Here is a 14759-nt window from a genome sequence, read left to right on the forward strand (position 1 = left end):
ATCAACACTTTTCCCCCCACCCTGCACCCCTCAACAAAAAAAACACTGGGCAAAGTGGTAAGCAGATGGAAACAGGTTCTTATAATAGGGAAGGGCTGGCCAAACTTAATAGGCTTTGCCTATAATTAGATGTTGGAGGGTCACTCTGCTCTTCATTACCCATTTATATATAAGACTTTTTTTAAAGCTAATACTTTGGACCTCAAGTGAACAAAATGTACTCATTTAAGTAGTTGTGCAGTTGCCCTGACACATATCATTGAGCATGAATTGTGGGTGGATGCTATCTATATTTGTTCACAACAATATTGCTTGGGTAAAAAAAAAATGTATAGCTTTTGTTTTTTCTTTCATTAACACTTCCCAGAACTGACAATATCTTAAACCTGGCCAATAATTCTTAATTGCAATTCTTTTGTTGCAAAGAACTCAGAAAAACCAAAACAGCTCAGAATGTTTTGGACACTATGGATGCTTCTTTGAAATTTCTGGGCTTCTCTTGTGATTCATGTTTGTGCACCTAACCTAACAGCAATAACATTATGTGGCACTTAACAGCACCCTTGAAAGGATCTCAGTGTACCCTGGGATTCTTTGGCATCCTGATTGAGAATCACTGGACTATTGGCAGCCAGCAGTACGTATGGAGGCTCCACTGTTCATTCTGCACTTTAGTCAAGTTGTAGCATGTGCTGGCAGAATGGGCACAGTTGCCCACTTCAATTGGCAGAGCCATGTCCATGCCAGCAGTTTTGCTGGCAATGCTGCATAGGTTATAGGGTGTGATGTATTTTTTTTATGTAGCCATGTTGGCAGAACTTGTAGTGTAGACTTGACTTTTGAGTCACCTTAATGCTACTCTAACTTATACTGGGAATGAGACTGGCATAAAGGTGGCCCAGGACCAGGGGTAGCACAAAAGCCATCTTTGTGCATACACATAAATTCCACTCTATGCATATCTAGTTCTCCTGAAATCCCTGCTGAGGGGCCCACTTACCCTCATCCATTCCCACTTCCTTGGTTCACACTCAGAAAATAAGGCAGTAGAGCTTCCCTAGCTGCTAAGAAATCTGTCTTGGGCATGCCCTCAGGGCAGCCTCACCGCCTCCTTTCCAGGCTTGGCTCAGACAAATGAAGATGTGCTTCCCATTTGAGCTCAGAAAGGCATTGTGGAAAGGGTTGGTGGGCTGCAGCTAAGGGTTTGTGCCAGCTATACTGGAAGAACCAAGGAGTCATCAAAGGAGTGACACCACTATAAATGTAAGGAGAACTTTACTCATGAAATAATAAATACTTAGGACCAAATTTGATCAATCAATGTAGGTTTGATAGGTATGTTTTCTCAGTGCTTGGACAGGGCTAGACTCATTTCTTCCTTTGGAGCTAGTCATTTCCCTTGAAGAACATGCAAAGAAAGAGCAGAGGGATGCCTTGGCTTCAGTAATTTTGACCATTAGTGTCTGAGCCTCTTCATTGTTCTAGACTCTTACCTTTAGGAAATACAAGCACATGATGTGCCAGGCATGTTCCTGAACCTCAGCAAATTACTTATTTTAAGCCTGGGTGGAGTGACGTAGTAGCTGTGATGGCCCAGGACATATGTGAAAGGACTATTTCAAGTTTGTGGCTTTTAAATCTCATGAGGATCCCTGGTTATAAAGTCAAACTGTTTCATTAAGCAGGAGAAAGCTATACCTGAAGAAATAATCCCTATCCATCTGGGCTTGCAAAAGCTAATGGGTTTCGACCACCCATCCTCATTAAAAAACTAGGCGACTGTGGCATTGATGCCTACACGGTCAGATGGATAGCAAATTGGCTGAAGGGTCGTACTCAGAGGGTGGTGGCGGACGGGTCATACTTGACCTGGTGGGAAGTGGGCAGTGGAGTCCCCCAGGGCTCGGTCCTTGGGCCCGCACTGTTCAATTTCTTTATCAGCGATTTGGACGACGGAGTGAAAAGGAACCTGTTCAAATTTGCTGATGATACCAAAATTTGGGGTGAGGTGGGCATGCTAGTAGGGAGGGAAAGACTGCAGCAAGACCTGGATAGGTTGCAGGGGTGGGCTAACAAAAACAGGATGCGTTTCAATACTGACAAGTGCAGGGTGCTGCACTTGGGCAGTAGTAACCAGCAGCACACTTATAAGATGGGAAACTCCCTTCTTGAAAGCACGGAGGCAGAAAGGGATCTTGGAGTCATCATTGACTCCAAGATGAACATGGGCCGACAATGCGAGGTCACGGTTGGCAGGGCTAACCGGACCTTATTGTGCATCCACAGGTGCATCTCGAGTAGGGCCAAGGAGGTGATCCTCCCCCTCTACGCAACACTGGGCAGGCCACAGCTGGAGTACTGTGTCCAGTTCTGGGCACCCCACTTCAAGAGGGATCTGAGGGGGGACCTGGTGACCATCTATAAACTCACTAGGGGGGACCAGAAGGGTTTGGGGGAGACCTTTTTTCTCCTAGCGCCCCCCGGGATAACAAGGAATAACGGCCACAAGTTGTTGGAGAGTAGGTTTAGATTAGACATCTGTAGGAACTACTTCACAGTCAGGGTGGCTAGGATCTGGAGCCAACTTCCAAGGAAGGTGGTGCTGGCTCCTACCCTGGGGTCTTTAAGAAGAGGCTTGATGCCTACCTGGCTGGGGTCATTTGAGCCCAGTTTTCCTCCTGCCCAGGCAGGGGGTCAGACTTGAAGATCTACAAGGTCCCTTCTGACCCTATTTCTATGGTTCTATGAAGTCTACACAAGACGCTTTACTGCACAGTAGACTAATTACTGTACAGTAAAGCATCACCAAGTAACCGTGCTCATAAGCTACTACACAGTAAATAAGTTCACTGCACAGTTGGCAAGTATCTGTAAATACAGGTACTAAACTGTGTGGTAGATGCTGTGCAGTAGGGCTCCTGTAGACGCTGACCAGAAGCATATTTGCTCCCAGTTGGCCACACCAGCAGGGGGCCAGTCCTTGCGCTGCTCAGCTCCTGGCTCCCCCAAGGAGCTGGGAACTGATTGGTGTGGGGACAGTGTCCCTCTCTGCCACTTCCTATCTTGGTGCTGCAGGGCTCCTGGCTTCCCACAGGAGTGGGGAGTTGAGCAGCACTTGGCAGCTCTTCCTTCCCTGCTCAGCCAAGTGCAGTCAGGACCTGTCCCACAGGTGGGGCAGCTAGCAGTGAGCCCCCAGCTGGGCAGGGAATCCCCATGCAGCCAGGGGCAGCCAGAAGCTGTCCCACCAGCGGGGCAGCTTGCAGCAAGCCCCTGGCTAGGTGGGGAATCTGATCAGGGCTGGGAAAAAGCTGCCAAGGAGGGGACTTTTTCCCATTCCCATGCCCCGCTTTGCAGATCAGGCACAGGGCTGGGAGAAAGCTACCCCAGAGGTGGGACAGCTTCCATCCCCCCGGACACCAGGGCCTGACTGGTGCCCCCTGCCAGCCCAGAGCTCACAGCTGGGGAAGCCTGGACTGCTGTAGGTGGGCATAGCAGGGCTGGAACAGCTCTGCACTGAACTGCTCCCCTTTGGAGCATGTGTAGACGCCCTGCTGAGGAAAGCTTACTCCGCAGTATTTAACTGTGCAGTAAGCACTCTGAGCACTAATTGTATGTTTAGATATGCCCAGGGTCTCCTTTCACCCCCTCCAATTGTTAGTCTTCCAGAAGCTTCTCTGTTTTCCTTCATTCCCACCCCTAAGTAACTGCAATAATGTGGCAATATGATCCTTCCTCAAACATTTTCAGCTTTGGGAAGTTTGTCATGGTTAGATCCAAACTAACAGTGGAGATTCAGTGAGGCAACCCAGATGCAGAGCCTGTATGACTGAGTTTACTACTTCTTGAAATCAGAGTAAGTTTCATCAGTGTAAACTGTGACTGTCCTCATCCACACTAGGCATTGCACTGTTGACTGCTCACTTGTCTGGATTTAGTCCATGGAATAGAGGCAAGCTTCCTTACCCTAATTTTCCATCTCCTCTGCTGAAGCTAGTGGTGAAGTCATAATTCACTTGAGCTATGTCTCCAAGAAGGAAAAATGATATGCTGTTAGCTGATATTGAAATCCTGGTATATAGACATGGCTGTGGTCAGGTAACATGTTGGGCTTGTCTACACAGGAATGTTTTGCTTATTATATAGCTATAATTATATAGGAATATCCCCTCTGTAGAAACCCAGAGCTTGTCAACAGAGGAGGCCACTTAAGGAAGTTAAAGCGGATTACAGAAGGTGTGAATTTATAAAGTGTATTAGTTAGAGCATGTTAAACTCCTGTGTGGATGCTGTCATTGAGAGGGGGGCATTTGTTCTCTTCAAAAGGGATTAAGCTGAAGTGAACTAAGGCCACTTTTTATTTTTGACGGAGAGTATCCCCAAAGGGGTTTAATGGGCTTTCACTAATACAGTTTAAATTCACACCTTAACTTAATCTATTTTAGCTCTCTCTCACATCCCCATGTAGATATGCCCTCTTATCCAAGTATAAACCTCAGTTGTTTCAATCCCTTCCAGTTTGTTCTGGAGTTTGTTCAGCTAAGCTGAAAAGGTCTCTCTTGTATCAGAATAAGCTACATCTATGCTAACAATATTTTATCTGTACAGAAAGACTGGGATAGTACACTGGCAATATGCTTCTTGTACAGATCCATCTCTACTGGCAACAGGATGAATTGTACTGCCTTAGTAAAACCTTGCCCCACAAGCTAGACAGAAAAGTATGGTTTGGTTGGTAGTACTACACATCAATCAATGATCACGTGTCTTCATATTGGTGACCAACATAGCCATGTTGGCAGAAGTCTGTAGAAATCAGCCCTTGGAGTATTTGCTATTGGTTTAGCTTTATATTATCTAGATCTGCTGTTGTTTCAGTGGTAGACACCTTGCCTGTTGCATAAGAGACCCTGTTACATAAGAGACCCTGTTTCAATTTCCAGATGTGCCTATAACTACAACCACCGAGGCACTGAACATCTGGATTTCATCTGGCTTTAGGATTCTGTCTACAGGGGGGAGAAAAGATCTGGACAGCTTCCACTCCTCCATACTCCTGCCTAAGTATGCATGTCAAAGGTCCTGGTGATTTCTCAGATATACATCATGGAATCATAGAAAATTAGGGCTGGAAGGGACCTCAGGAGGTCATCTAGTCCAACCCCCTGCTCAAAGCAGGACCATCCCCAGCTAGATCATTCCAGTCAGGGCTTTGTCAAGCCAGACCTTAAAAAGCCTGCAAGGATGGAGATTACACTACCTCTCTAGGTAACCTGTTCCAGTGCTTCGCCACCCTCTTAGTGAGAAAGTTGTACCTAATATCCAACCTAAACCTCCATTGTTGCAACTTGATTCAGAAAGATAGAGGAATAGGCAAGGTCTGAAATGACAAAGTAAACCTCACTGGAGTTACTTTGACCTGCTAATATGTGACAAAACTACAACTTGTCTTCTCTTCTTTAGGGGGAAGAAAAAGAGGTATTTTACCTAGCAAACACAAGGCTTTGAAATAGGTGTTGTTTTCTATGTCGAAAGTGCTAAATAAAACAATTGAAAGAGAGAAATACTTTCTAACCCTATTACAATGCAGTGAAGCTTCATAATGAGTGGAAATGCAGGACATCTGGGACTTACTTTCTACTTCATACAGATGCAATTCAACTGCAACTGCACTAAGAATGTTTTTTCTGTATTGAGAGAGGCTGGGGTGTGGGAAAAGGAATACAGATTTTGAACTAATGCCAGGTTCTGTACCTTGAGTTAGTCTTCATATGTAACACGTGGAGTTTGTTTTAAAAGGCTTTACAACTGTTGCCAGGAAAGCAATTTTTAAATCAATTTGTAAAAACATTCCCTGAAATACTTTGCTTAAGTGCTTAACATGTCATAGTAACATTTTTTCCCCTTTGATTATTTAAGCCTGTTATTGCTCATCTCTTCTTGCATTTCGAGTTCAAGTTCCTAGAGTAAGTAGGAGACAAGCATTTTTCTCCTGCATTTTTGAAAAGCATATGACCTTTCTCCAAAACAGCAAACCAATAAATAGGGCCTGCATATTCCATTCTGCTGGTATCTGCTGCAAAATTTCCTCTTTATTGCATCATTGTACTACAGAATCCATGACTAGAACACTATTGTTTTAAAGGAAATCCAGGACATGGGTAAGAAAATCTGGGACGGGGTGAGGGTGGGGGTGTGTGCACATCCATGCGCACGCATGTGCACACACACACACACACACACACGCTTCTGCAGCCCTCTCTGTCCCCAAGTACATGCACACATGTGCACACCCACAGAAGGCAGCAGCCAGGCTCCCATCCAGCTCATTCACACACAAGGGACCTAAACTCAGCCAGCCTTGACCCTGTGGCTCCCAGGAGCCCCGATGGCTGCATGGGGTGGGGCAGCGCAGAGGCCTGCAGCTGGGCTCCATCCCCTGCTCGCAGAGGCTGGACCCGGCTGGGAGCAGCCCCCTGTGCTTTGCCCTGGGTTCCACCAGCCCATGCTGCATGGCCACATGGCACCTCCCCCCTACACTGCTGGCAGTGCAGCTTGGACCTTGGGAGTGATTGCAGCAGCAGGACACAAGGCTGCTGGCACTGGGTGGCCATCTCGGCTTGCCCCTAAACAGGTGCCCAATCCCCAGCCCCTCCCCCTGTCCCCCCCTGCCCCAGCCAATCCCCATCCCACCCTGCCCCAGCCAATCCCCACCCCAGGCAAGAGGTGCAGAACTCAGCCCATCCTACCTCCCCAGCCTCCAGCTGCTGCTCAGGAGGAGCCAGGCTGGACCTGTGTAGGTAGGGTGGCACCAATCCAGGACTTTTGCTTCATTTTTCAGCAACCAGCATGGATTCTGGGACAGCATATGAAATCTAGGACTGTCCCAGCCAGACAGGGACATATGGTCACCCTACGCATGCCTTACTTAAAAGAAAAAAACAACAACATTATTTGTCATTTAATTTTTTGTAAAAACTATTTACAGTGTGAATCAAATATACCTGGTGTGTTATCTGCCTAGTTCTACAGAAAGCGTGGAACAATAAATCCAGGGTAGTGAACCACTGCTATTCCTATTAGTTGGATATTCATTCTGAAACCTAATGATCAGCATGTGCTTTGCAGCACCGCCAGTTAGTTAACTTCTAATCATTTTTAACTGAAACATCCAGGGAGTGATTATGTTCAACCTCCCCCTGATAATCTAAAACCATCTCTCATGGAGGTGTCAAAGTACTAACTGTCCTTTGCCAAGCTGCTTTACATTCTGCTTTCCTTTAATTCTATAAGAAAACCATAAATTGTTACTAAAATACTGTGCATCACACTGCAAGCTGAAAGCTTAGGGGATATTTTAAAATTTGAATTGAAAAGTAAAAATTTGCAGCAGCTTCACAAAAAAAAAAGGTAACATGCATCAATGCTGGGTGAACTAAGTATATGAGTACTATATGCAAATTGCTACAGCCATGTTTAATTTAAAGGTCACTTTTCAAATTTGGTCCTTGCTTCCATGTGCTCAGAGACAGCAGGGTCTGACAGGAGAGAAGGAAGGGGCTGCCAGGGAAAAATGTTAGGGGGAAGCAAAGAGGAAAGGGGTTACCTGACCCCCCTCCCCCAGAATTATTTTCCCTGCTGTAGCAGTGGGAAGGGAACAAATTCAAGACAACTTGCCAATAATTAGATTCTATACCTGGAAGATTATAATAAATGTACATATTTTCCATATATAGAATCTAATTATTGTGAGGCTGTTGTAGCACATCAGGATCCCAGGGATGGCCATGATGCCCCCTGGTGGCTCTGCAACCATGCTCTGCTCTGCCCCTGGGGTGCATTCCCTTCTCACCCACCACACCTTGATGGAATAATAACAAGGTTAATAGGAAGGCTGCCCATGGGCCTTCATGTGGCCCTAACACAATTGGATCCCTACTGGGGTTCCCCAGTACCCCACTGGTCTCTTCTGGTCATAGGCTGCTCACTGGGCCTCTCTGGCCAACTGTGTCCTGCAGGGCACCCAAAGCCTTAGGGGTTAATTGTGTGGCTCCAATCCTTTCCTACACCATGCCCCAAACCTCATGGGTGTTATTGTAATGATGTTCTCCTGTTGGGGCTTCGGCCTCCATCTCTTTACTCTCAGTAGGCCTTCTAGCCTGGGCCCACTGTATCAGACCTGGCTTTGAGGCACTAGCTCTGGTTTGGCCCTTTCAGGCACCAAGCCCCTGGCCCCTACCTGCTCATGCCCCTCTCAGGCACCAGGCCCCTGTCTAGCCCTGTGGCCTTGCACTCTGCTCACACAAGGTTCAACAGTTGCTTGGGCCTGCCCCGGCAGGGCTCAAGGTGACCATGCGTCCCATGGACACTAATATACTATGGACCTTCATATACTGCCCCTACAGTTCCAACCCAAACCACCGGTATAAACTGCGACAAACAATGAGCCCCTGGGCTATAACATAAATGTAAAGGGGAAGAAGCCACCTGTCTTTTAAGAGGAAAAAACCTTCCCTCACCCCTTGTGCTAGCATTTCTCCTAGTGTGGGCTCCTTGTGAGGTTCCCCAAGCCTCAGTGTTCCTGCAGGCAGCAAAGCAGATAGTCATGCAACCCTGAGTAGCTCTCCTGGACTGGAGCTCCTAACTCTGCAACTGGCAGGGCTAGACTAGCTTGCCCACTTTAGCCCCAGGCTTATATCCTCCCAGGACCCTGCCCCCTTCCAGTCAGCAGACTGCCTGGGCTGCCTGCAGGTGCCTGCTGATTGGCCTTATTACCCTGTAGCTATGGCAACCTGCAGTTGTTGCTCCCTGCCTGACTATACAGAGCTCCCTGGCTGGGTTGTTTCTGTCTTAAAGGAACAGAAAGCCCCATGATATCTGTTACAGTCATCTTCTAATGAGAGTTATCTTCTATTCAAGTAAATATGGTAATAAGAAAGGCTATGAAAGTGTGTCAGAAGAGGAAGACTAAGGAAAGCATAGGTCCCCTACTGAATGCAGAAGGTAATTTAGTAAGAAATGATGTGGTGAAGGTTGAAGTATTTAATGTCTGTTCCACTTCAGCCTTCAGGAATATTGTAATAAGAGTTATAATTTAAAGATGTTCCCTAATTTAAAAGAGCTGTGAATTGGGAGATGGTCTCTCAGGTAGTAGCGGTTAGAGAGACTAAAGGAAGCAGAGGTTTGCCTGCTGCTCCACAGTAAAACTTGTTGTTAAACTCTTCTCACTCATTGTATGCCTGTATTTGGTGAATATGATGATAACTCCAAATATGGTTGACCACCAGATGACAAGTGCAGTTGGCAACAAGGATAGAGGAGAGATAAGCAACTTAGAGTAGTAGAAGAACAGGTTAGGGATTTCTTAGAGAAGCTGGATGTTTTCACGCCAGCAGGGCTAGACAGGGTGCACATTAGAGTACTGAAGAAATCAACTGAGGTAATTTCAGAGCCATTGGCTATCATCTTTGAGAATTCATGGAGGCTGGGTGAACTCCTGAATGACTGGGAAAGGACAAATATAGTCCCCATCTTTATAAAAGAGGAGTTGAGGAATTGCAGGTTTCCCTTGCGCTATGCAGGTTCTCTACGTGTGAATTTGCTCTTATGTGGTGACCCTTTTTATACCAAAAATTTGTTATATGTGATGTAAATTCACTCTTATGCAATTGGTGTGGTGGAAGCCCACAGTCAGCTGCTTTGTGCAGTGCATTGTGGGAGTGGTGCACACCAAAATATAGTCTCCTGTGTGGATTTGTGCTCTTCGCTCATTATCTGCGATACGGGTTTCTGTAGTTGTTGATTCTCCTATGAATGTTACCCTGCCTGTACCTCTTACCAGTGATGTGGAGCCTGACACTGGAGACCCTTCACCACCCTCTTCACACCAACTAAATATTCACTACCACCATGTGCTTGTGTGTGTCTGCTGTTGGTGAGTACCAAAATTGTCTTGTAAAAATGGTAGACATGGATCTGGGGGCCAGTACAGTCTAGGCCTTGGAACGTATCCCTATTTGTTACATTGTAAAATGGGTTCCCTTTATGCGAATTCGAGGTATGTGCCATTTTCCAGGAATGCATATACCGCAGAAAGTGAGGGAAACCTGTACAGACTAGTCAGTCTGACCTCAATATCTGGAAAGATTATGGAATATGTTTTGTAACAGAGCACAGGGTGTGCTCTGTTACTCCTAGGGGTGTAGGCAGCAACAAAGCAGTTTGCAGCTGGCTATTCTCCCCAATCAGGCTAATTACCTGACTCGGAACAGGGACTAGCTCAGGGGTCGGCAACCCCTGGCACGCATGCTGAGCGTAGTACGTGAGGCCATTTTGCTTGGTACGCTGCAGCCAGCCCCGGCTCTGCATAGCTGGTGCTAGCGATGGCGCCCGGGTTGCTCCCAGCAGGGCTTGCAGCATCCCAGCTAACTGCTGGGAGCAGCCCGGGATCCCGGCTGGCAGCAGCTCCCCAGAGCCGGGATGGCTGCAGCCGGGAGGCTCCAAACACCTGTGCCGGGCTCCGGCACCAGCTCCGCACCCACGCGTGCAGGCATGCCTCGGAGCGGGCAGTGGGGGCAGGGCCTGAGGCAGCGCAGCCCCCATCTCTCCTCCGCTCCCGGCACAGAGGTGTTGAGCCCGGCACAGCTGTTTGTAGCCATCCCAGGCTCTGGGCAGCTGCTGCTCACAACACCTAGCAGCATTTCAATACTCATTGATCACACCCACACAGTAATTTCCAGTTCTAACATTCTGATCAGAATACACCTGGGTTAGTGAAGGAGATGCCAGCTGTCCCATGCTGCCTGGTGCCAGAAAATCAGCTTGCACTAACAAAGAATCCATCTCTTCTGCCTCTTTCTTTTTTCCCTGAATCTCTCACTACCTCATCTAATTCTGAATTTCAGAAACTGATCAGATCTAGCCACAAACTTCCACATGCACCTATCTTGCTATTTCCAGTACATGAAACCTTCTACACATCTTGTTCATTCTTGGTGAATTTACTCCTAGGCCTCCCAATGCTAGTATCTGGTGTACCAACCTGGCATATCTACCTTTTTTCCTGCATTACCATATCTGTGTCTTCTTACACTCCACCCTGTCAACATTGGCATTTTCACTGTCTCTGTCTTTCTCTCTCCCCTGCCACACAGATGCTCCCCTGCCTGCTGCACCTCATAACTATGCAGGCAATGCCCCCACGCGAAACTGCTGCACCCCACCCCATGTGGCTTCAGCCTCACCCTCAGCTCCCCATGCACTGTGCAACATTTCCTTACCCCCTGGGGTGGGTAGCAGCAATTGGAGTAGGAAGGGGGAACCTGGAGAGTCTGGCTGTTGTTGCAGCTGGAGCAATGTGGGGAGTGGACATCAGGCTGGAGACCAGGGCTCCAATGTAAACCCTTGTGGGTCTCAAGAAGCTGGTGGGCCACCAGCTGAACAGCCCTGTGATAAAACATCCTATCGCCTATTGCATAATTACAATATGGGCACATCTACACGAGAGGTTTACTGAGGAGTTGCCTAATTAGCTCCTCAGTAAACATCTCAGTGTCTACACATGTGGCCCTATTAAGCCACAGGAAACTAATACACTTCCCAGCAGATTAGTACTTGTAAATACAAGTACTATCCTGCTAGTGAATTTTTTCATGCATAGCAATGTATGGCTAGACACTGACCCAGCTGGCTGGGGCACAAGTGTGCTTCAGTGTAGGGGCTGACTGCTGGCAAACTCCAAACACAAGTACCCTCATGCCCCAGCTGTAGCAGGGCACTGGGCTGTGCCTGCTTCTTTAAGGGAATAAGCAGGCTGAGAAGCTGCTTGCAGGTGTGATGGGGGAACTAATGAGGGACTCATCTGACCAGAAGAGGGCTCAGGCTTGAGCTATATAAGCCCAGAGCCTGAACAGGTCAGGTAGTCTCTTCTCAGTAACTACAAAGTGAGGAGCTTCTGGACCTGGATCTGAACTCCGCAGGCCAGGAACAAAGACAAGTTCCCTGGGCAGATAAACACCAGTTTTACAGGCAAGTGGCCTTTTTTTATGTTAACCCCTAGAGGGTTTGAGGTGCCTAGCAGAGGGTTCATATGCCCAGGGAAGAGTATGCAGGACCAGAGGGTCGAGGAGCCCAAGGGAGGCTGAGTGTATAGGTTAGGGGTATAGCCCTGGGCTGAAATGTAGGCCCATTGGGAGATGATGAATGTTTGCCCTCTTAAAAGCACAGAAGGATGCTTTTGCTGCTGTTTGTGTTTCTTTTGTAGCCCAGGGGCTTATGGTTTATGTTACTGTTAATACCTGTAGTTTGGGTAGGGAGTATAAGAGGTGGTTATGGAGGTCCCATTAGTGCCCAGGAGGCACATAACTGCCTTGAGCTGTGCCAGGGGCAGGCTCAAGGCCTGAGCTCTTGTTGAGCCCAGAGAGGGGCAGAGTGCAGGAACACAACAAACACAGGGGCTGGGGGCCCAGCACCAGAGGGGCGCAGCCGCACATGGGCTGGGGGTACGGTGACTGAAGGTGATAGATTGAAGGTAGTACCTCAAAGCCATCTGGGGAGAAATAATCCACAATGCATTTACAGGCTTGACAGTCCTACACTTGCTAGCTCATCTGAATGAGACCTGGGTGTTATGATAGACAACAAATTGAACGTGAGCCACCAATGCAATGCCATAGCTGGCAGAGTTAATCATACACAGGCATGCATCTACTAAGGCATCTCGAGCAAGGCTAAGAATGTCATCCTCCTTCTCTGCTTGGTCTTGGTGAGACCATGGCTGGAGTTCTGCATCCAGTTCTGGGTGCCGGACTTAAGGAAGAACGTGGAGAAGCTCAAGAGAGTCCAAAGGAGAGCCACACACGTGATTGGAGACCAGGTCATACGAGGAGAGGCTGAAAGACTTGGGACTGTTCAGCCTGGAGAAAAGAAGACTCGGAGGGGATTTGGTGGCAGCCTTGAAGTATATCAAGGGCATAGATCAGGGCCTGGGAAAGAACAAGAAATAATGGGCACAAGCTGGTTGAGGGTCACTTCAGGCTAGACATAAGAAAAAAAACTGCTTTACAAGTTGAGTACTGAGGGTTTGGAACAGGCTCCCCCCCAGAGGTGGTACAGTTACCCACCCTGGTGATCTTCAAAAAACATCTTGACGCCCATCTTGCTGGGGTCATCATCTGATCCCAGCAGTCTTTCCTGGCAAAGTGCAGGACCTGATGATCTGTAAGGTCCATTCCAGCCCCTAACAACTATGAAAAGCCAGGTCTGATACAGTGGGCCTGGACTAGATGGCCTAGTGAAATTAAAGGGGTAGAGGCCAAGGTCCCAGCCAAGGGAACAACATTTACTGTAACAACTGGGAGGCCTGGGGCTTGGTGTAGGGCAGGAAACGGAGCCGTGCATTGAGTCTTTAAGGCTGCGAGTTCCCTGGAAGGGCACAGATATGCATTGTAACCCTTCAAGCTACAGGAGCACTGGAGAGGCAAAGGGCAACCAAAGGGGTTCTTTGAATTTAAGGGCCAAATCAAAGTGGTTGGGGTCCAGGAGAGACCCTGTGATATTGCAGGTGGACTCACTCTATGGCCCATAGGGGTTGCATCAGGGGAGGCTGCCCAAGAACAAGGCATGGTGGGTGAGCAAATAAGGGAGGGCTGTAATAGACACTGAGCCAGGCAGGAGTCACATGGCCACCAGGAAGCTTCACAGCCACCCCTGGGGCTTCCCTCTGCTACATCAGCCAGCCCTTCCGCAGCATGTTGAACTTGATTGAAATAGTCCTGAGCTGGCAGACTGGAATAGCCCTGAGCTGACTCCTGGGGCTCCCAGTTAGCCAGGGCTGCTCTGACCCAGCTCAATGTGCTGCAGTTCTGGGCACACGTGTAAACACAGCCCCCACGAGCTATAAACTCCAGTGCGATATGCACTATAGTTTATTGCCATGCATTAATATGCACATGTAGATGCACCCTATATTTCCTAAATCTGACAGAAGGGCAGGGTTTCTGTTCTGTTCCCTTGTGCCTATTACTGCAGAACACTCCATGAGAAGGCTGTGCTAAACTATTAATGTCATGGTCAGAATAAACCAGAATGTATGCTAGTGCAGGACCAGAGGACAAATATCTCTAGGGATGGTAGGTGAAGCAATACGTGTGTGTGTGTGTGTGTGTGTGTGTGTGTGTGTGTGTGTGTGTGTGTACTAGCCAATTGCCCATCATGCATAATGGAGTGTTTGCATGCCCCTTGCTCGCCCTTCGGGGTCGGCCATGTAAGCAGTCCTTCTGCTGCCACTGCCTCTTCCTCCAGCCTCCAATGCAGCAGCTCTGCAGTGCCGCGGGAGGTCGTCCCCGGCCACCTGCTGACCGTCCGTGTCACCCTCGCACAACACTGCCTGCTGCTCGTCAACATCTACGCGCCCTCCGATGGCCAGGAGAGGGTCGTTTTCTTTGAGACCTTGGCTGCCCTCCTGCGTGACGCTAGTGAGGATGATGACCTGCTCCTCCTCGGTGGGGATTTCAGCTGCACCACTGCCCCGCGCCTCGACCGCACAGGGCCTGAGCCCCATCTGCCCTCCGCTCGCAAGCTGCAATCTGCCCTGGAGGGGGCAGACCTCGTGGATGTCTGGCGAGCCCTGTATCCTGATGCGCGCCAGTACACCTGGGCCAGCATGGGTGCTGGTGGTCTCACCATGGCTCGCCTTGACCGCCTTTATGTCACCAGGCACCACCTGCCACTCCTGCGCAGCAGCCGCATCGCCCCCCTGGGTC

This window comes from Alligator sinensis, unplaced genomic scaffold (assembly GCF_000455745.1).
Source record: "Alligator sinensis unplaced genomic scaffold, ASM45574v1 scaffold579_1, whole genome shotgun sequence".
Lineage (NCBI taxonomy): Eukaryota > Metazoa > Chordata > Crocodylia > Alligatoridae > Alligator > Alligator sinensis.